At 46.0% G+C, this 22,858-nt stretch overlaps 2 long non-coding RNA genes across 7 annotated transcripts in view; both read right to left on the reverse strand.

Annotated features, from left to right (window-relative positions):
• Positions 1 to 22,858, reverse strand: part of LOC125167665 (uncharacterized) — a 247,781-nt gene that overhangs the window by 43,040 nt on the left and 181,883 nt on the right. The gene's annotated exons all lie outside the window — the stretch shown is intronic.
• LOC125167666 (uncharacterized) overlaps positions 14,563 to 22,858 on the reverse strand; it is a 138,006-nt gene continuing 129,710 nt past the window's right edge. Inside the window, exon 2 of the long non-coding RNA XR_007152878.1 lies at positions 14,563 to 15,675. This is a non-coding gene — a long non-coding RNA (uncharacterized LOC125167666). The remainder of the gene's footprint in view (positions 15,676 to 22,858) is intronic.

Here is a 22,858-nt window from a genome sequence, read left to right on the forward strand (position 1 = left end):
AGCTCACATCTAGAGAGTGTCTTTCAACTGGCAGAAGGATGGAGTATGGAATGCCAAGCAAAAGAAGCTATTACCCAACCCCCAACTTCAGAATAGCCCACCTCAGATGGAGCCATTTCCAGAATTCTCTTCTACCTCCTTTCTTCTCTTCCCTGTCCTGAAGTTTGTCAGCTAACTAACTCCATGCCAATCCTTTAGGGGTCGCTCAGTGCTCCTCCTGTCTTGCTTCATTTGCTGGGGGTTAAGAACTGACACAGGTTGGGGCGCCTGGGTGGCTCAGTCGGTTAAGCGGCCGACTTCAGCCCAGGTCATGATCTCGCGGTCCGTGAGTTCGAGCCCCGTGTCGGGCTCTGTGCTGACAGCTCAGAGCCTGGAGCCTGTTTCAGATTCTGTGTCTCCCTCTCTCTGACCCTCCCCTGTTCATGCTTTGTCTCTCTCTGTCTCAAAAATAAATAAACGTTAAAAAAAATTTTTTTTTAAATAAAAATAAAAAAAAAAAGAACTGACGCAGGTGTGGGGAGGTGTAGCTCTCCGAGTCCATGAGATCTAAGCCCACTCGCTTGTCATGGAGGCTATGTTTTTCCTGCCAGATATGCTGGCTTCTCTCCAGTGCACCTGGTCTCTTGCTTTTACCAGAAGAAGTTGAAATGGGCTCATCACCTGCCTTTGGAACAGTTGTGCCCCAGAATCACAGAAAAGGTCATACAAATGATCTGGTTTACTTCCCCCTTCCCTCGCCCTGCCATTTTACAGATGAAGAGACTGAAGCCCATGGAGGGGAAGGAGCTTGGCCAAGTGGTGGGCTGGTGGGAAAACTGATCCAGAGACTAGATTCCCTGATCCTCAGTCTGGGATTGCCATGAGAAAGTTCTGTGCCTGGTTCACTTTGCCCATTACCTGTCCAACTGATGATCCCCTAAGAAGTTCTCTTTCCCAGGGCAGGAGTTTCTGCATTTGAACAGGGAGTGCTGTGGACTGAAAGTCTATCTACCCCTAAAATTCATATATTGAAATCCTAATCCCTAATATGATGGTATTTGAAGATGGGCCTTTTTTTTTTTAAAGTTTATTTTTATTTATTTTGAGACAGAGATAGAGAGTGAGCAGGGGAGGGGCAGATAGAGAGGGAGACCGAATCCCAAGGAGGCACCACATGACCAGCACAGAGCTTAATACGGGGCTCCAACTCAAGAACCATGAGGTCGTGACCTGAGCTGAAATCAAGAGTTGGAGGCTTCATCGACTGAGCCACCTGGGTGCCCCAGGAGATGGGGCCTTTGTAATTTGGGTTAGATGAGGTCATGAGAGTGTAGCCTTCATGATGGAGTGAGTGCTCTTATAAAAGGGACATGAGGGGCACCTGGATGGCTCAGTCAGTTAAGTGGCTCACTCTTGATTTTGGGTCAGGTCATGATCTCACGGTTCGTGAGTTTGAGTCCCACATCGGGCTCTGTTCTGACAGCGTGGAGCCTGCTTCGGATCCTGTCTCCTTCTCTCTGCCTGTCTCCTACTTGTGCTTGCACTCTTTCTTTCTCTCTCTCTAAAATAAATGTTAACAACAAATTAAAAAAATGGGGTGGTGGTGGTGGGATATGAGATCTCTCTCTCTCCACCAGGTGAGGATAGAGCAAGAAAATGGCCATTGGAAACCATGAAAAGTGCTCTCACTAGATCCTGACTAGGGAGGCACCCTGATTTCAGATTCTGAGCCTCCGGAACTGTGAGAAATAAATGTCTGTGTTAAGCCAGCCCATCTATGGTATTTTGTCATAGCAGCCCAAGCTAAGACTGTGGAGCTGACACTAACCCCTGCCCACGTGACTTCGCTATGGTGTTGATGGGTCAGAGAGCCTGGCCATCTGTGCCAGCCACCAGTGGTCCCAATTTCAGGGACCTGCCCCAGCTCAGGCTTTAGAATATACTGTATTAAAGCTTGCTGGTATCTCATAAAAAGTTGCTAAAGTGATCCTTACTTAGTGTTGAGTCCATATTAAAAAAAAAAATTGGCTCAATTTCTATACTACTCAGGCAGTATAGTAAAAACAACTAATTGAATTAATATCTGTACTCTTTAGTTTGAAGGGTGCCTAGAAAGAGAGGAGCAGCTGCTGCTAGCCTGGAGCTGACATGACACAATTAGCCAGGCCTTGGTGCTGATGGCCTGGCCTCCCAGCTAGGTGAGGGTGTTCAGTTAGACATAAGCAATTCTGGGGGATACCACCACCAGACAAGCCCACTCTGTTCACTTGATGAATGAAGACAAAAACAAGATCACTCTGTAATCATGTCTGAACACAGACAAATTATTTTTTTAAGGGAGATTTTTTTTATAGTTTACTTATTTATTTTGAGAGAGTGTGAGAGAGAGTTAGCAGGGAAGGGACAGAGAGAGAGAGAGAGAGAGAGAGAGAGAGAGAGAGAGAGAGAGAATCCCAAGCAGGCTCCATACTGTCAGCACAGAGCCTGATGTGGGGCTCAAACTCACAAACTGTGAGATCACAACCTGAGCCAAAATCAAGTCAGGTGCTTAACCTTTTGAGCTACCCAGGAGCCCCTGAACACAGACAAATTATTGTCCAAACTACAAAAATCTGAACATCCATCCTCCATCCTGAATAATGAGTGACAGCTGCTGCTTTGTCAACAGCTCCCATAACTTTGCTCTTTTCTTCTCTCCTTCTATGTACAAATTAAGATACTTATGATTAAGATTCTAGTCATAGAGTTATCCCAGTATCCAATCCAGAGCAAAGACTTGCTTCTTTGAATCCTCCTCAAAATCACCTGAAATAAGCCTGATCTGATTAAGTCCTTTCTAACATTCTGTTAGTGAGACACTCCACGTCCCCACAGGGTATGTTCTCCCTCATTTGCTAAGAGTCAATAAACCCAATACAACTACGGTTGTATTGGTGGTGGTCTTTGGCTGGAGGGTATTGACAGTACATGCATTTATTTTTAAGAAGTATTTTATTTATTTATTTATTTATTTATTATTATTATTTTTTAATGTTTGTTTATTTTTGAGACAGAGGGAGACAGAGTGGGGGAGGGGCCGTGAGAGAGGGAGACACAGAATCCGAAACAGGCTCCAGGCTCTGAGCTGTCAGCACAGAGCCTGATGCGGGGCTTGAACCCACAAACTGTGAGATCATGACCTGAGCCGAAGTCGGACGTTTAACCGACTAAGCCACCCAGGCACACCTTTAAGAAGTATTTTAAATGAACATGGTAACAAATTGAAGTACTTCAAAAGGGTGAGAAGTGGAAGGTGAGTCTCCCTTACCACACTTGAACTCTAGAATCTGCTTCCCTTCCCCGCAGGCCATCGCTGTTCCCAAAGACAGTCTGGGCACGTACAAGCCCATATATGTATTTATCAGTTTCAGTGCTCATCTCATCTATCGTTATTACCACCGTTTGGCCTTCCTTTCATCCACCTGTCCACCCAATATTTATTGCACCTGGGACTCCAAAGCAGTGCTATGAACTTTCTCAGTGGAATTATAAAGGTGACTCAGGATACTGAGTGGACGATTTTTCAGTAAGTAGAAGAAGAGGAAGAAAGGGCTCATGGCTGGCCATGTTTTAAGCAGAGGCCCAAACTTTATTGGCAGAGAGGTTTGCTGGTTGCTTTCCATTCTCCCTTTACTTCTAAGATGGTCGGGGATATCATCGTTGATGCAGGAGCTACAGCTTTTACAATGATGAGGGGCTACACAGAGGGGTATGGAATAAGTCCTGTGGTGGAGATAGCTTTCCATCAGCCTCAGGATGAGAGCCAAATTTCTCTGTGTAGGTAACACCTCCTCAGATCCTGACCTCTGCCTCCTTTGTCACTGTTTTTTCATTTTGTTTTGCTTAAAAACATTTTTTTTTAAGTTTATTTATTTATTTTGAGAGAGGGAGAGAGAGCACACAAGTGAGGGAGGAGCAGAAAGAGGGGCAGAGACAGAATCTCAGGCAGGCTCTGCGCTGACAGTGAGAGCCCCCTGTGAGGCTCGAACTCACGAACTGTGAGATCATGACCTGAGCCAAAATCAAGAGTCAGACCCTTGGGGTGCCTGGGTGGCTCAGTCGGTTGAGCGTCCAACTTTGGCTCAGGTCATGACCTCATGGTCCATGAGTTTGAGTCCCGCGTCGGGCTCTGTGCTGACAGCTCAGAGCCTGGAGCCTGCTTCAGATTCTGTGTCTGCCTCTCTCTCTGCCCCTCCCCTGCTCATGGTCTGTCTCTCTCCTTCAAAAATAAATAAATATAAAGCAAAAAACGTCAGCCGCCTAACTGACTGAGCCACCCAGGAGCCCATCACTCTGTTTTTTAAACCATCACTTGCCCTCAGGAGCTTTACTCTTGCTGGTGGAAGGATTCACAGTCCCCCATGGGCTGTGCTCTCTCTTGCTTGAGGTCTCCACACACACTGCTGCCTTTGGCAGAACCCGTCCTCCAAGGACAGCCGCTCCTGTGGCACTTACTGCACTGTGTGGGCATTGTTGTCCGAGTGTTCTGTTTTCTTCTTCAGTTGCTCAGAGATGGTCTTGTATCTCTGAAGCCCTAGCCTCTAGCAGAAAGCTCAGCACCTAGAAACTTTTCAATGCAGGTTTGCTGAATAGTTGACTGGATTGTGAATGAATGAATTCCTCTTCTGGAGGGTGAATCTGGTGTGTCTAGCTCTTCCTGCTTCTGGGAACCCCTTCTTAGACCCTAAATTCCTGGAAATGGCAGAGGCAAACCATATAAGGAAATGGTTCCTTCTAGAAAAAGCGAGATTTTCCTCTCCAGCCACTCTGGAGCTACAACCCTTTCTGCCTCTTGCACTCCAGAAAAAGTTTGTCTTCCCTTTGGGAAAGGAAGGAAAAACTCTTAAGAGTTTTCTAGACCCAGAACTCAGGCTGCTTCCTCGCGATTCATCTCCCAAATGACTTCCAGTCCTGCCCAATCTGGGTCCTGCCAAAGAGAGGGGGTGGGGTGGGAAACAGACCCCCAGGGCCTTAGTGCAACATAGGTGACCCCCACGGTCCCCAGTCACAGGAAGAGTAGTAGCTGCCACTTACTGAGCCTTATTCTGGATCAAGAACAGTGCTAAGTGCTTCTCAAGAATTCTCTCTTTTAAAGATAGTAACAACTCTGTGAGGCAGGGCAGATCTTAGCCCCATTTTACCTGTGGAGAACCTGAGATTCTAGAAAAATTCAGTAACGTCCCAAAGTGTGGCCACATCCCCTCGGTCCACCTCAGATGTCAGCCACAGCATAGATGGACAGTACTCGCCCCACAACACCTACCATGAATCATCTGCTTTTCTGCCCAGGGGAGTACACAGGGAGTCCTGCATGTTGGGTGGGGGGGGTGACTGCCAGGGGCAGGGGCAGCCTCGGCCAGTGGGGAACCCTGTGGGAGGAGGAACAGGAAGGCATCCTACTTTCTCAGTGAGTCTGTGTGGAGTCCATTCCCATGGTCCAGAGGCTGCCCTGTCTCTCTTCCCGCCCCCTCACTTCTGTGCCCCATGACCACATCACAAAGGATTTACTTAGGCTTTGCTTTTGGAAGGATTCAAGTAAAGACAGTCACGTAGTGAAATAAGTGGCACAGCTGGTACCTGAACTGAAGTGTACTTGATGAAGTCCTTTCTGATTTGTTTTCAGGAAGTGAGAAGTCCCAGAAGGAACCCAGGATTACTGAGCAGAGGAGGGGAGGGGAGGAAGGGTGGGGTGCCTTCCCCCCTGCAGGCTGCTCTGTAGGTGTGGTGGTGGCTATGAGGCTGTGCTCTTGGGTTGCTAACGAGGAAGCAGTGATATCAGGCAGTGAACATAAAGTCCTCTGTGGTGACACCACGCCTAGCTTTAGTATAGCAGAATTTTATGAAATCACACTCCTTGGCTTAAGAACTAGAAGTTAAAGCAAAACAGACCCTTTATTGTCCAAGGGAGTCAGCAAGTGCAAAGAAACGCTTTGGAAGAAAGAAGATCCACATCACGTCTTTCTTTTTCTAAGAGCAAAGTCCAAACTCTACTCTTATGGCACTTGTCCTTTGAACAGGTGGCTGAAAGTCCACTTAGGAGCTCATTCCTTACAATTTAACTTCTGACCTCCCTGAGAGAATCCGCTTTTATCTGTCATTGCTCACATTCAAGTGTGAATGCATTTGTGATTCCTCTGTGAGAACAAGGATTGATGGGGAGAGGGAAGGGGTCACTGGGTACCTGAGGTAGGTGGGGGAGACAGATTCCTGCCTGGGAGGCTGAGGTAGAAAAGGCCATATCTTCTAAGCCAGCCCAGCCTGATTCCAGTTGTGCAGGTGTCGAGTTAGAAAGGGATTAGGAGCAGGGTGCCTGGGTGGCTCAGTTGGTTAAGTGTCCAACTTCGGCTCAGGTCATGATCTCACAGTTCACGAGTTCGAGCCCTGTGTCAGGCTCTGTGTTAACAGCTCAGAGCCTGGACCCTTCTATGGATTCTGTGTCTCCCTCTTTCTCTGCCCTTCCTCTGCTTGTACTCTGTTTCTCTCCCTCTCAAAAATAAATAAAAACATTTAAAAAATTAAAAAAAATAAAGGGATTAGGAGTTTCAGAGAACCCTAGTGCCCTCCTTGTGGGAACCATGCCAAAGCTGAGATTCGTGGTGTGAAAAGCAGGAGAGAAAGGCACACATGCAGGGCAGAAATGTCTCCCAAGGACTGCAGTGGGCTAGTTGAGATCTGCTTTTCTTATTATGGAAGATCCTATGATAACACACAAGCATCTGGGGGCAGGGGAGGCACTGTTTCATCTGTATCTGCTCACACCTTAGCAAGGAGGAGTGGGCCCAGGGTCCTGTCAGATGGGAGAGAGACTTTGAGGAGAAGCAGAGCAGGCAGGGAAGCTGCCTGTGCGGCACAACCGGGTCAGGCATTCTCTACACCAACCGTGCTGTCCAGACCAGCAGTTTTTATGGGTTCAGCCAGGGATCTGGGTTGGGCTTCCTCTATGGCTGGAGGGTAGACAGAGATGGTGGCATCGCTGTTGGAAACCTGAGCTTCCCAAGGCTGCTGGAACGGCTAAAGAACTTTGTCTCCACGAGGGGCATCTCTCCTGACCTCTCAGGAAGAGCTAATTTCCCAGGAGGGTTCTTGTGAGTTCATTTCCAAGGCCAACGTCCTTCCTCCACAGATTCTTTTCATTGCCATGGAGACAGTCTGCTGCTCTGTCCAGTGAGAAGTCTGAGCAGCAGACACCATGACAACCTGTGGGGGTTGGAAGGACAGCTCTAAAGCACCTCGCAGACCAGAGCAAGGACAGAGGGCCTGGGACATTATGATTGTCACAGGTGCAGCTGATGAAAGGTGGACAGCTCTATTTTTTTTAATGTTTATTTATTTTTGAGAGAGAGAGAGAGAGAGAGAGAGAGAGAGCATGGGTGGGGAGAGAGCATGGGTGGAGAGAGAGAGAGCATGGGGGAGGGGCAGAGAGAGAGGGAGACACAGAATATGAAGCAGGCTCTGGGCTCCAAGCTGTCAGCATAGAGCCTGAAGTGGGGCTTGAACTCACCAACTGTGAGATCACGACCTGAGCCGAAGTTGGATGCTTAACTGACTGAGCCACCCAGGCACCCCAGGACAGCTTGATTTTTGACCTCCTTCTTCTCAGTGAGCAGTGAGGGAGGGATGGGCATGGTGGATGGGCCCGGGGCTGGCAGCACTGAGGTCTTGTGCTGCCAAAGGCAGTCAGCTTCATTCTTTTTCTGACTGCATGTTTTGCTTGTCCAGGCCAGGCCAGCAGATTCATGCCTGGAGACATGTCAAAGCCAGAGAAGGGCAGATCTGTCTAGCCCTGGGTGGGGAGAGGGGCTGGGGAGGACAAAGTAGTACATTCTTAGGAGATGACCCACAGCAAAAGCAGTGCTTTTCTGCAGAAATCACGCCACCCCTCCCAAGCTGGTGGAAGCAAAGGGCTTGCTGTCGAGTTGAAATGAAGCAAATCCCATTCCCATGTTGGGACATCCCAGCTTCTCCAATGGGGGAGGTTTGTTTGTAGTATGAGGCCGGACACCTGCCACACCCTCTCCATTTGTCCCCAGTGTTTGCCTGACTCCTGCTGGAACCTGCCCGACATAGGGGGATCCAGTGACCTCTGTGTTCAGCCCATAGCTGGTTACTCTGCAGAGCCCATCTCCTTCCTTCCTTCTCAGCTGTCTTTCCATTCCGTCTTCCTCAGCCCTGAGCTTCCTGACTCCTAGGTCAGTGCTCTTACTCCCACTATTCCATGGTTGGGTATTCAGAGAAGCGGCTTATATCTCTACTGCAGTCCAGCCCTCACTCTGGAGGGCCAGGGTGGAGCAGCATGGTACTGAGATCTGCCCATTCCTAGAGGGGTTTAGGAAAGTCCCAGACATGGCCATCATCCTGCTGGGGGTTATCCTTGTGAAGACCACATCTTAGGGGACAGCAGGTGATCTGTAAAAGCATCCCCTAGGGTTAAATGGATGATCAAATTTTGATCATAGATGCAAGTTACGTGACTTCAATTCTGGAGGGTTAACCTCTCTGTGAGTCAGTTTTCTCTTGTATAAAATGGGGATAAATTTGCAGGGCTGTGAGGGGAATCAAATGAATTAATGCCTGACGTGGTTATGGTAGATATTAGCTGTTATTATGATGTCTTATTCCCAAGTCCTTATGCAGAGCTTGGAAACATGACTTACTGTTTAGTTTTTCCCTGTAGATGCCCCCACCCCTGCCCAGCAAGAGATTTACTTGTTCCCAGCAACTCCAGCACTAAGGAGAAGCTTTTGCCCTCTTCTGCTATGCACGCCGATTACTTGGGGATTGGCCATCCCACCCCAGAACTATTACTCCTCATCTCCCAGGGATCTCCAGCTAGTAGGGCTTACACTTCAACCCATCTGGATAAGAGAGCATCTTCCTCAGATGATCCTTAAACTTGACGAGGTTCCCAGCTCACATTTCTCTCTGTGGCATCCTCTATCTGCTCTCTACCAGACATGGACAGAAGCTTCCAACTGTACACCATAGGCCCTTTATATTCTCATATAACCAAAGGTTGGTTCTGCATTCAGAGCTCTGGTCTGACCCCGGCTGGCCTTGCCTCCTCGGACATTACCCCGCCTAACACTAGAACATGCCTCCATTCCCTCAGCCCAAGGCCAACCCAATTAGCCTGCATCCACTAATGGCACATCTTCCGAACCAGCTCACAGGGAACGCCTCACATATATCACCCACAGTTTGCCTTCAGAAGCTCCTCCATCCTGGGTCATCCCCATTTGGTTCATCCCATGACCGTAATCATGTGATATCTTTCTCCCCTCCCCAGGTCAGAACGTCATTCAGATGCGTGACTTTTAGGACTTAGACACTGAGAGTTAAGACATCCAGGGAGCCACCCTTAATGCGGTAGACTGACTGCATGCTCATAAACACACCTGATGGTGTGCCACAGTGAATGCTGTTGGTCGTCACCATCACCACTGTCACTGGTAATGTTTATAAGCACCAACTATGTGCTGGGTAAGATATTTGGCCATTGTAGAGTATAGTGGCCAACATTTTTACTGAATTTCTACCTCATTTGTAACCAAAATTCCAGAAGGACCAAGGATTTGCATGGAATGTAATATAACTTATGTTGAGATTTGTGGGCAAGCATATACTTTTCAGCCCCATGCATAATAGCAAAAGACAGGAAACCACCTAAATGCCCACCAACAGGGGATGATTAAATAAGGTAGAGTAGATCCATTTATGGAATACTCTAAATCTGTTAAGAAGAATGGTTATAGGTCTGTAACTAGTGATAATGGAACAATCTCCAGGAAATAAATTAAAGGGAAGAAAAGCAAGGTGTAAGACAGTATGTAGAGTATGCTACTGCATGCATAGTGAAAGCAACTTTATAGAAAGGAACATGCACATGGCCTTGAGTGAATCAGTTACCCATTTCCAGTCTCCTCCTCTGCAGGAAGGGAGTAATGGCACCTACCTCTTGGGCTATGGTGAGGATTAAGGGGGATAGTGCCTGTCAAGTTCTTAGCACAGTGCCTGGCCCAAAGCAAACCATCAGTCGTGAGGTGGTTCACATAATCATCTCTAATTATCACTCCAGGTTCAGTGCATTCAACTAAGCTATGTGCTGTGCATCAGCACCCAGCAAAATCTGCCGATACAAAAGCAATGGGAGAGTTGGACAGTGGACAACCAACAATAACCATCCAGGAACAAAGTGCTATAGGACTTCAGAGGAAAGCATGTCTAACAATGCCAGAGGGATATAGGCTAGGAGTCCAGGAAGTGTTCACTAAAGAAGTAACACCTGAGATCTGATTTCACAGGACGAGAAGGAACAGCTCCAGCAGACAGACCTCACATGAAAAAAGGCACAGGTGGGAAGGCTTGGGGTTCGGGGTGCTCTGTCCCTGCCATTAGAGTGCAGAGGGTATGGAGGGAGGGGCAGAACCTCAGTGTTGGGGATAGAGGCAAAGGGCATCAGTTCCTCTCAAAAGCAGTACCTTGTTCCCCTTTTGCCTGTGGTCATCTCCTTGAGACCCTAACCTGTTTCATGTTGCTGCAGTGGAATCTAGGGCAAAAGTACTGGGGGCCTTTATGCAAATGTGCTTTGGGGACTTCTTTTCTAGCCACAGCCCCCATCTCACGTTAGCTGGGGAAGTAACCCAGTGACCTGTGTTCTTTAGGGCAGGAGTGTTTCTATCCCACACGCTTCTAATACTGCAGTCAGTGCCCAGAGACATTTTTCTCCCCCAAAAGATTCACACACGGGATTTGTGTGGATGCTCTGTTTTCTCTGTCAATTATGTATCTGTCTATAAAATATAGATATGTTTCTCCCTCTCTGCTTAAGAAAGGAAGGATCACACTTCTGGGAATAGGAAGAGCCAGAACAACCAATGGGCTCTGGTGGTGACCCTACAACAAGAAGAGAGAGACCCGAGAGTGTATTGTCAGATGATGGATGAGCCACGCCTACGGAAGACAGCTGAGTGCGCAGCTCCCCCACTGTCTCCTGGGCAACGAAGCCTCCAGATGACCCCGCCAACAATAATGAGATGAAAATGAAGAGCACTGCAGTATAATGAGCACGACAAAAATAGAGACATTGCTAAGTAATGGGTCGGCCATGGTTGAGGAGCGGGAGGAGGAAGACAGGACCCTCCCTGTGTGGTCTCCTAGCCAGACTCCGCTGAGTGTGGCTGAGACTCAACCAGGCCGAGGCTGGTTTGGACTCCGCAGTGGCAAGGATGTCAGAGAGGGATTAAAAAGTGGGCCTAGATGAAAAGCACAGCAGACTCTATCCCGCTCCCTGTGGGGGAGGGACGTGTGGCCTGCTGATGGCGGTAGTGAAGTTGTGGCCTTTAGCATGAATCCCTTACCCGCCTGTGAGTATCAGGAAATGGTCTAAGAGTTAATGTGCCAGATTTCTTTCAAAATATTGCATCTCATGTCTGCAGTGTATAGTGGGAGAAGCTTGTCAGTTATGGTTTTGTTCAATTGGCAGTTTGGTGTATCTGCCAGGAAAGGTGGCCGTGCCCGGGGAAGGAGGGATTTGGGTGCTGCAGGGACAGCTGTCTGGGAAGTCTTCTGGCACGGAGTCCCTCTGCGGTCTTTATTTTTCATTATTTTCTAAAAAATTCAATTAAAAATTATTTTTGAGGAAGGGCGGGGGCAAAATAAAAATTCAAAAAAATGATTTTTGAATAAGCAATACATGCATAAAGTACATAATTCAAAAGGAACAAAAAGGCTAACAGTAAAACTAGATATTCCTTCCTGCTGCTCTCCACCCCCAGCCACCGCTTCCTTCCTAGAAGCAACCACTGTGAGCAGCTTCTTGTGCAGTTTCCTAGAGACACTAAGCACACATTAAGTGCATGTGTCCCCCTCCTCAAAAGACATACACTTTTATTATTATGATCTAAATTTTTTTAAATGTTTATTCATTTTTGAGAGACAGAGCACGAGCAGGGTAGAGACACAGAGAGAGGGAGACAGAATCCAAAGCAGGCTCCAGGCTCTGAGCTGTCAGCACAGAGCTCCATGTGGGGCTTGAACCCACAAACCATAACATCATGATCCCAGCCAAAATCCAACGCTTAACCAACTGAGCCACCCAGGCGCCCTTATTATTATTATTATTATTATTATTATTATTATATTTTTACCTCAGTGCTAATATACCATATCAGTCAGAGTCCTGACAGAAAACAGATGGCCCACATAAAGTGACTCATTTGAGTCAAACATAATGAATGGACTGTTTACAGAAGCGTGGGCCAGCCACAGGAAAAGCACAAGATATAGTGCAATACCCAGGGCCAGCAACGGTGGAGGGAGACAGCACAGTGACTCCTGTGAGCAACACAGCCAGCAGGGCGTCACAGGGAGGAGGCCAGGGGCATATACCCACTCTTCCTCTCCTCCCTCTGTCTGCCCTCCTGCTGCTGTACTGCAAGGGCTGAACCCAACATGAGCCAGAGAACAAGACAGTCTGTTGCTGTCGTTTACAGAGGTCACTCTCAGACAGGAGAGAGGGGGTGAGTGAGGAGAGCAAGCGGTGGCATGATACCCACACACGCGCTCAGCACCTTGTTACACATTGCATTGTTTTCCACTTAGCAGTCTGCCTGTGCCTATAGCCTCATTCTTCTGCTGGCCTAGAGCATTCTGCAGTACTTCTGCTGTGGAATACTCGATCACATATATAGTATGTGTAACATTTATATGTATATAATATATAATAATACAAACTGCATATATATGTTCATATATATAGAAAACGAATCCCTCACTGATGGACTTTTATGATTGTTTCCAATCTTCTGCTATTACAAACAGTGCTGCAAGGCATATCCTTTTACTTAGTCATTTCACATGGCCAGGATATGTACAGAATAAATTTCTGGGGAAGAGATGGCTGGATCAAAGAGTGCATGCTTTTAAAATTTTGATAGACACTGCCACATGCCCTGCATTGAGTTGGTACAAATTTACACGTGCATCAGCAACGGATGACATTCCTGTGCAGTGTTTAAACATCTGGGTTATGAAGACATGGGTAAACTTATTAGAGCATCTCTCCAGCAGTGTCTGTCACCTTCACAAAGTATAAATTCCTCTTTTGTGGGGGGGGGGGGGATGGATTATGAAAATCTACATTTCCCCTGTGTTTCTGTCATTTCTTTCAGAATGATTCAACAGGGATAAAATTTCTCCATTCTTGAATGGAGTGCTGCTCACTCTTCGGGAACAGTCTTGTGTCAATTTAAGTTATAAATAACAGCCTCAATTTAAAAGTTAAAAGTTTCCAGTTTATCTTCCTAGGCACAAACACATCAACTGTATTTTTATTTTTATTAAAATGTTTTAAAAAATGTTTGTATTTGAGAGAGAGAGAGCGAGAGAGAGAGCGTGCGAGTGCGCCAGTGGGGAAGGGGCAGAGAGAGACCGAGACAGAATACAAAGCAGGCTCCAGGGTCCGAGCTGTCAGCACAGAGCCCGACTCAGGGCTTGAACTAACCGTGAGATCATGACCTAAGCTGAAGTTGGATGCTTAACTGACTGAGCCACCCAGGTGCCCCCATCAACTGTATTTTGTATTTATTTATTTTTAAATTTTAAAAAATGTTTTTGTATTATTTTTGAGAGAGAGAGACAGAGCACAAGTGGGGAAGGGGCACAGAGAGAGAGGGAGACACAGAATCCAAAGCAGGCTCCAGGCTCCGAGCTGTTGTCACAGAGCCCGACATGGGGCTTGAACCCAGGAACCATGAGATCATGACCTGAGCCGACGTTGGACGCTCAACCAACTGAGCCACCCAGGCGCACACCCTCCCCACCCACCCCCCGCTTCAACTGTATTTTTAAAAATTTTTTTAATGTTTATTTATTTTTGAGACAGAGAGAGACAGAGCATGAACAGGGGAAGGGCAGAGAGAGAGGGAGACACAAAATCTGAAACGGGCTCCAGGCTCTGAGCTGTCAGCACAGAGCCCGATGCGGGGCTCGAACTCACGGACTGTGAGATCATGACCTGAGCCAAAGTCGGACGCTCAACCGACTGAGACACCCAGGTGCCTTTCAACTGTATTTTTTAAAGAAGACATCTTGGAGACAGTTAAGAAAACCATATATGTCTTGGGTATCAGGGGACTCCAAAAATCACCATTAATCCCACTGTGGGCGACGGTGTTGCTGGAGCATACAAGAATATGTTCCTGGGGACGCCTGTGATTCAGTTGGTTAGGCGTCCGATTTCAGCTCAGGTCATGATCTCACAGTCTGTGAGTTTGAGCCCCGTATCAGGCTCTGTGCTGTCAGTTCTGAGCCTGGAGCCTGCTTCAGATTCTGTGTCTCCCTCTCTCTCTGCCCCTCCCCCACTCATGCTCTGTCTCTATCAAAAAATGAATAAACATTAAAAAAAATTTTTTTAAAAAAAGAAAAGAAAATGTTCCTGTTCTCTGAAAAGACGGTGTGGAGTCCCCAGGAATGTGAAATGACAGATGTTCTGCAATTTACCCCAAAAAACCTTTGGAAAAAAAAGATGGAGCAGATACACAAACATTAACTATCATTAAATTTAATGACAGACACCTTCCCACATGCTCAGAAACCCTTGTAACAGAAAAACTTAACAAAATGTCCAACCAAGATAATAATCAGCATTTCACCCTTTATCCAAAGGTAAGACTTCTTGTCCTTCTCCTTTGCTTCTTCCCCCTCTTCCTCTAGCTTCCGTTCCTCTGGTTGCTGCACCCATGTTGCTCCAGCCCTGTTCTTGTGGTCCACAGCACACCAGCAAACAGACACTATTCACTCTCTACACGGTCTTCTTGGAGGAGAGTATAAAGTGGCTCCAGCCTGGGTTTCCCTCTGCTGAGTGGCAAACACTTGTTGCATGGAAAGGCCTCAACTCTCCAACAAAATGTAGGCTCCGTGTCCTGTCCCACATGCCACAGCTAGAGCTTCCCCATGCCTGAATTAGGCGGGTGTCAAGGACCACCCCCATCTTCAACTGCAGAGAACACACACCAAGCTTTCAGTGTGCCCTGAGAGCCCCTTCTCAGTATTTGTGGTTTATGTTGGAAAGTAGCTTCCTGTCCTCTCCCTGGAGATGGGGGAGTGAGAAAGTATCAGCGTTCCCCAAAGAAATCATATAAACCCTCCCAGTATATCTCTTGGATAAGATAACTTCCCCCACCACAATGTTCCCTCCCCACCCATGATATTGAATATATCTTAGTATAATTAATATTTTACTTTCCATCACATGTGTTTAGAGATTTGTCCATATTTACACAGTAGGGTTTATGACATTAAACTCCATTTGTTCGTAATTGTGCTAGAGAACGTTATTTTATTATCTATTGCTACAGTGGCTTAAAACAACAAACATTTATTATCTCAAACAGCTTCTGAGAATCAGGAATCCAGGACTGGTTTATTTGGGTGTTTCTGGCTCAGGATCTCCCATGAGGTTGCAATCAAGATGTTGGCCAGGACAGTAGTCATCTGAAGGCTTGACTGAGGCTGGAGGATCCACTTCTAAGAGGGCTCACTTATATGGCTGAACCTCAGTTTCTCTCAGCTTATTTGGAGACCTCCATTTCTCACCAAGTAGTCTTCTCCATAGGACTGTTCAAAATATGGCAGCCAGCTTTCCCCTGAGCAAGAGATCTGAGGGAACAAGGGAGAAGGCATGATATCTCTTATGACCTAGCCCCAGAAATGACATGCCATGCTCCTGCTATTGGTCACATGGATCAACCATGGTGCACGTGGGAGGAGACAAGAATGTGAATACCAGGAGGCAGGGACCACTGGGGCCATCTTGGAGGCTGGTCACCTTGCCTACTGACATCATCCTGCATGTCCTCAGAGCTGTCAGTGTAAGTTGTGACACATGGATCCATTCCCCACAGAGTCGTATTCCATGGCGGGGGGAAATTCCTACAAGATTTTAAGTGTGGCACTTGGTCACTGCGTACCAATACCAAGTAAAGTCTGTGTCTCTCAGAGATCATAGTGAAAACAGCACCATCACTCTCTGTGGTGAGTCTGGGCCAGAGGATACATTTTCCAGGCAGATCCTGTTCTGTGCTTCTAATCTCCTGTCATAGTGCCCCATGCTCTCTTGTGCCCTTACCATCGAATCTCTTATAAAAGAAGGCCCTGGTGGGGGGGGGGGGTGTGGGGATTGTGCCTGGGGGGCTCAGTCGGTTGAGCATCTGACTTCGGCTCAGGTCATGATCTCAGAGTTTGTGAGTTCAGGCCCCGCGTTGGGTTCTGTGCTGACAGCTCGGAGCCTGGAGCCTGCTTCGGATTCTGTGTCTCCTTCTCTCTCTGCCCATCCGCCACTTGTGCTCTGTCCCTCTCTGTCTCTCAAAAATAAGTAAATAAATGTAAAAAATTTTTTTTTTAAAAAAAGAAGGCCCTGGGGGGCCCAGCATGCAAACATGACTGAATCCTAGCAGAGATTAGCCTCAAATCAGGGTATTCCTAACTGCTCCCTCCCAACCCTGAAGTACCCTGGGATAAGGAGCCTTATCTGCAGTGATCAGTGTGAGAAATGAGACAAAGCAAGGAGGGGAGTGGCATTCTAGTTGGGGCAGAGGGTGTCTATCTTCCTGTCACAGAAGTGAATCCTAACACGGGAAGTCTTCAGTGGATGAGAAGAGAAGGCACCAAAAGCAAAGGCACAGAGTACACACAATACTCCCTACAGAGTACCTTCAAGGAATCTATGAATTCGGTGGTCCTGCGACATCAGGACAAGAAAGGGGTAAGAGAAAGGAAACTTTCTTTTTTTTCTTTGTTTTAAAGATTTTATTCTTTAAAAAAAATTTTTTTTTTTAACGTTTCTTTCTTTTTGAGACAGGGAGAGACAGAGCATGAAAAGGGGAGGGTCAGAGAGAGGGAGACACAGAATATGAAGCAGGCTCCAGGCTCTGAGCTGTTAGCACAGAGCCCAATGTGGGGCTCAAACTAATGAGCTGTGAGATCATGACCTGAGCCGAAGTCAAACACTTAACCAACTGAGCCACCCAGGCACCCTGAAACTTTTTTTTTTAACACCCATACTTAATTCTATTTTTCTATGTAAGTCAAAAGTTCATTAAAGGGGTGATCCTGCTCCACAACTAAAGACACAGAATACCTTATTTTCCCTCTGCAATTTTTTCTAACTTCCTTATTTTAGGCCTCTGGTATTTTAATACCCCTATGCTTTTAACCTCTCAATAGTTATGATTTACCATCAATCAAGGATTAGATTTGCCAACATGTTTTATCACTCTTGGCCACTACTGCTTCTCACAGCCCATTCTTCCTTTCTGGCTCATTTTCTTTTCTGCTGAAGTAATACTTCTGAAGTTCTTTCAAGTTATTCTTTTTCTTTGATGTTTTGTGATAAAACTCTGATGTCTCCAGCCAAGGTGAGGATTGTCTTTAATTATGTTCCTTAATGTTTGGTGTATTCTGTTAATTCTGGAAACCCTCAGCCATTATTTCTCAACAGGGCAATGTCGTAGAAGTATCAGGAAGTGGAGACAACATGACGTGGGATGGTCAAGGAAATGTCTCTGAGGAGGTGATGTGGGAACGGAGATCTAAATGATGAGAAAGAGCCAGCCCTGGTGAGAAGAGTGTTCCAGACAGAAGGAAGAGCAAAGTCAAGGGCTTGGCAGGATTTGGGAATTGAAGGAAGGCCCCTGAGACTGAGGTGTGGGGAGTGAGGCGTGTGGTATGTGGCCGGAGGTTAGGTTAGATCAGAGAGGGAGGCAGGAGCCTGCTGTGTAAGGGTTCCTGAGCTCTTTATGGGAGTTTGAGTTGAATGCAACCCAGAGGACCTTGGCAAAGAAACCTGAAGTCCTGTGGATCACATGAGGGAAGGCTTGAATGTTTAGGGTAGTATTAGATTTTACAGACTAATAGTGCCTTGCTGAGACAGAACAGCTTGCTGAGGGGGTAGTGCTCTTCAACACAAGAAGCAATCACAACCCAGAGAAATTAGCTGCTCTGCCCAAAGACACTCAATGGCAAAGATCAGATTATAAACCAGAACTCCCAGTTTCTAGTCCAGGTTCTGTTCTGGGGACAGCAGGAAGGGAGATGGGGAGAGTTGGAGGAGAGAGGTGAATGAGTCTGCATTTAGATTCATTGGTCACCTAGGGCTGTGCTCTTCACTGGTGCTTTAGGACACCTCGGCAAGAACTTTAATTAGCTGCGTCTTGAATTCTTTAGACAAGTCTATTCTCCCTCCCCATGGCTGAGGACACTTACATCCCGAAATGATGCTTTGGGCTCTGTATCAGTTTAGAGCCTTAGCAGGAAATGAGTAACAACTCAAACTGAGTAATTGTAAATACTCCTTTTATTAAACTCCCTTCAAAGGTATGGTGGGGTTTAAGAAACCAAGTAGGATGGTGCAGTGCCCTGGGGCCTGTGATGGTGGAAACCATTGTCTCCTGTAAGTCTGAAGGGGTTTATTGATTTCCCATCAGTGCTGTAACAAATTACCACAAATCTGGTAGCTGGAAACAGCACAAATTTATTCTCTTACAGTTCTAGGGGGTCAGAAGTCTAAAATGCATCTCACTGGATCAAACTCTAGGGCCATGTTTCTTTCTGGAGATTCTAGGGAAGGGTAGTTTCCTTGCCTTTTATAGCAGCTTCTTCTAGACGCTATCTGTATTCTTTGGTCCATAGCCCCCTTCCATCTTCAAAACCAGCAGTGGCTGGTCAAGTGTTTCTAATGATGCCATCTCTCCACTTCTGACTCTTATGAGTCCTTCCTCCACATTTATTTTATTTATTTTTTTTTTAATTTTTTTTTTCAACGTTTATTTATTTTTGGGACAGAGAGAGACAGAGCATGAACGGGGGAGGGGCAGAGAGAGAGGGAGACACAGCCTGGAAACAGGCTCCAGGCTCTGAGCCATCAGCCCAGAGCCTGACGAGGGGCTAGAACTCACGGACCGCGAGATCGTGACCTGGCTGAAGTCGGACGCTTTAACCGACTGCGCCACCCAGGCGCCCCCCTTCCTCCACATTTAAAGGACGCTTGTGATTACATAGGGCCAAACTGGATAATTCAGAATAATTCCCCTTATTTGAAAGTCAGGTGGTTGACAACGTTAATTCCATCTTCAAACTTAATTCTCCCCTTGCCATACAACCTAACATATTCACAGGTTCTGGGAATTAGGATGGGGACATCCTTGGGAGCCATTATTCTGCCAACAATAAAGGGGCAGACATGAAACAGTTACTAGAACCCAGAAGTTGTAGCTGTGTGAAGTCATGTGACTAGAATGTGACCTTTGGTAGAGAACTGGGTCCCCCAAATTAGGAGTGGTAGATATCATCTGGCCAGTTTTCTATCTGGCCACAGTGAACCAGGAAGCAAAGGAAAGACTTATTGCACTGGTTGGGTAATCAATCCTGATTAGCATGAGGAACTAGGGTTATTGCTACACAAGGGGATAGTAAAGAGAATTTCCAGAACTCAGGGCCTTTATTTGGGTGTCTCTTAGTACTTCTATGTCCTGTAATAATCATGGGAATGCAGAAACCACAACCCACCAAAGGCAGGGAAAATAAAGGGCCAAAAGGTCTCAATCAACTTGCACCAGCCTAAATGCTGTCAGGGGAGGGGGGAAATTTAGAATGGGTGTGGAAGAGAGAGATGATGAAAATCAGATACGACCAGGGACCAGCTTACAATAACAAGTACTCTTGTTTCTGAATTTTTCCAGGAGTTTGCAACTAGGAACCACTTTGAGGGACTCTGATTCAGACCCAGACCTCCCTCTAGGGCAAGGAATAGGATATCTTGTACTCACGAGAAATGAAATCCCTACAATAATATAGTATAGGAGTCAATACAATGGAGAATGAGTAGATTGGAGTGGTAGGAGAAGTGGGTTGTATCTGATGCAAATCTATGTTCGTCCTTAGATTTCCTCAGCACTAATAGCCTCCATGACTCTGTTGACACTACCAGAGGTTGATCATCACTCTCTCTGGGAACACTAAGTCCTTCACCTTGACCTCCATCATGCAGCTAGGCCAAACAGCCATGAACCCAGAGTTTCTGGCTCCTCCCACAACTTCTAGACTTAGGTGAAATGCCACATTGATTCTTGCTACAGAAAAGGCCACTTGGCAACCCGTGGAAGTGCTGGTAAGTTAACTTCCTGTGGACTGAGTCTACTAATGGAAAACAGGAGATGAGAGATTGGCAGATAAATTCCCCGTCCTCCTCCCTCCCATGGCCTATTCCAAAGTGCCATTTCTCTCTGCAGCCTGTTTGGAGCAGAACCATCTGCCAACCAGACACGCTTGCTGAGTAACCTGCTGTGATCTTGGAGGCTTCTCATGAAGTGTCAGCCAGAATGACAACGTACCATTTCACACTTCCTCATGTCTTTTTTGCTTCACTTCCCCTTTCCTCATCTTTGCTGCCTTCCTTGTACTTCCCAAGTGGAATGGTTAATTTTATGTGTCAATTTGTCTGGGCCATGGTGCCCAGACATGTGGTCACACATTTTTCTGAATGTTTCTGTGAGGGTGATTTTTGGATGAAATGAACATTTGACCGAGTGGACTTTGGGTAAAGCACATCATTCCCCATATGTGGGTGGGTTTTGTCTAAACAACTATAGGCCTGATGAGGACAAAAAGATGACTTCCTCTAAGCAAAAGAAAATTCTATAGCAGATAGCTTTCGAATGTCAAATGTAATATCAAGATGTCCCTGGCCTCCAGCCTGCTGGCCCACCCTGCAGATTTTGGACTTGTTAGCCCCACAATTGCATGAGCCAATTCCTTTTTATTTACTTATGTATTTATGTATTTAGTTAGTTATTTTATTTTATTTATTTCTGAGACAGAGAAAGACAGAGTATGAGTGGGGGAGGGGCAGAGAGAGAGGGAGACACAGAATCAGAAGCAGGCTCCAGGCTCTGAGCTGTCAGCACAAACCCCGATGCAGGGCTCAAACTCACAAACCGTGAGATCATGACCTGAGCCGAAGTTGGTCGCTCAACTGACTGAGCCACCCTGGAGCCCCAGTTAGTTTATTTTAGAGAGAGAGTGTGTGAGCAGGGGAGAGGGACACAGGAAGAGAGAGAGAATCTCAAGCAGTCTACATGCTCAGCATGGAGCCTGATGCAGAGCTTGGAATCATGACCCGAGCTGAAATCAAGAGTCAGACGCCCAACTCACTGAGCCACTCAGGCACCCTGCATGAGCCAGTTCCTCAAAATAAGTCACTTCCTATATAAATATACATCCTACTGGTTGTTCTTGGGAGAACCTTGACTAATAACACCAAGTAAGGCTCTAGCTCTTTCATCTTTGCTTTAGCCTATGTTTTAGAGGGAATCAATCCAGCCAAGACAAGGTCCCTACCTTTCATGAACCTGAGACTTCATCTCCATCCCCATGTGAATATTAAAACCCCAGGCCGTAGACCCTAAGGGTCTATCTCCAGGTCTATACTCCACTGACTGCCCTATTTTCTTCATCTTTCTTACCACACTCGCTTTGGGTTCCTTATTTTTTTCTGGGACTTGAGAATTTCTTATTATTTTATAATAAAATTTCCTTTTATTATTTCCTTTATTTTATTCCTCAACTAATAATGTTATACACTATTCAGTATCTCTTTGTATTTGTAGCAGGAAGGTAACCCTGTCTCTATATAGCACACTGACTGGATTTCCTCATGCAATTTGTCTTTGTATGTATAAAATTAGTAAACAATCACAAATTCTGTGTGTGTGTGTGTGTGTGTGTGTGTGTATGTCTCACAATTTCCATTGTATGGGATTCCTTTTTGCTATTTCACTAGTGTTGGATATTTAGATTGATTTTCATTTTTACTATTAAAATTCATTTTCTGCTGAATATATTTATGGATAAAACTCTTTAGTTATGTGGTATTATGCCCGTAGTATAGATTCCAAAAAGTAGAATCACCACATCAAAGAATATAAACATTTTAAAATCCAAATCGCTCTCATCAATTATGCCTTCATGTGACTTCACTCTAGACATCTTGATTGAAGTTTGGCATTGACTTATCTCTTCCGACTTTGATCTGTTCCTTAAGGTGAATTCTTTAGATAGCTACTCTCATCCATTAAAGATTTCTTTTCACTGGTTTAAATCTCAGAGGGCAGTCATCTGCAAGTTTTATCTTTTTGGTTGTAAAGACACAGTTATGTTAATGAACAAAATATTCCACATGCTCTTAACATAGCTATTGCTTTGGATTACACCTTACCACCATGATATGTGTGTGGACATTTTACTTTTGCTTGCTAGAAAACACACTTCACAGCAGCATGGTTAAGGGTCTGAGCTCTGAGGTCAGATCTGCCTGGATACAAATCATAGCTCCACTGCTCACTTGTTTTGTCACTTTGGCAAATCATTTACCCTCACTGAGCTTTAGATTTTTTATCTGTCAAATGAGAATAACAACAGTACATAATTCAAAAGGCTGCCATGAGAATTAATTGAGATAACACACCTAAAGCCACATGCATTAATTGGATACACACAAAAGAAGGACCACAACAAGCCCCCATAAGTGTAGCACTCTTTAAAAGTGTTTATTTACTTATTTTTGAGAGAGAGTGAGTGGAGAAGGGGCAGAGAGAGATGGAGAGAGAGAGAATCCCAAGCAGGCTCCATGCTGTCAGTGCAGAGCTCAACACGGGGCTCGATCTCACAACCATGAGATCAGGACCTGAGCCGAAATCAAGAGTCTGACACTTAACCAACTGGGACATCCAGGCACTCCAGGAGCTGTTATTAACCATCAGACTTCAGCACATGATGAATCTCCCTG

Source organism: Prionailurus viverrinus, chromosome B3, assembly GCF_022837055.1.
Source record: "Prionailurus viverrinus isolate Anna chromosome B3, UM_Priviv_1.0, whole genome shotgun sequence".
Classification (NCBI taxonomy): domain Eukaryota; kingdom Metazoa; phylum Chordata; class Mammalia; order Carnivora; family Felidae; genus Prionailurus; species Prionailurus viverrinus.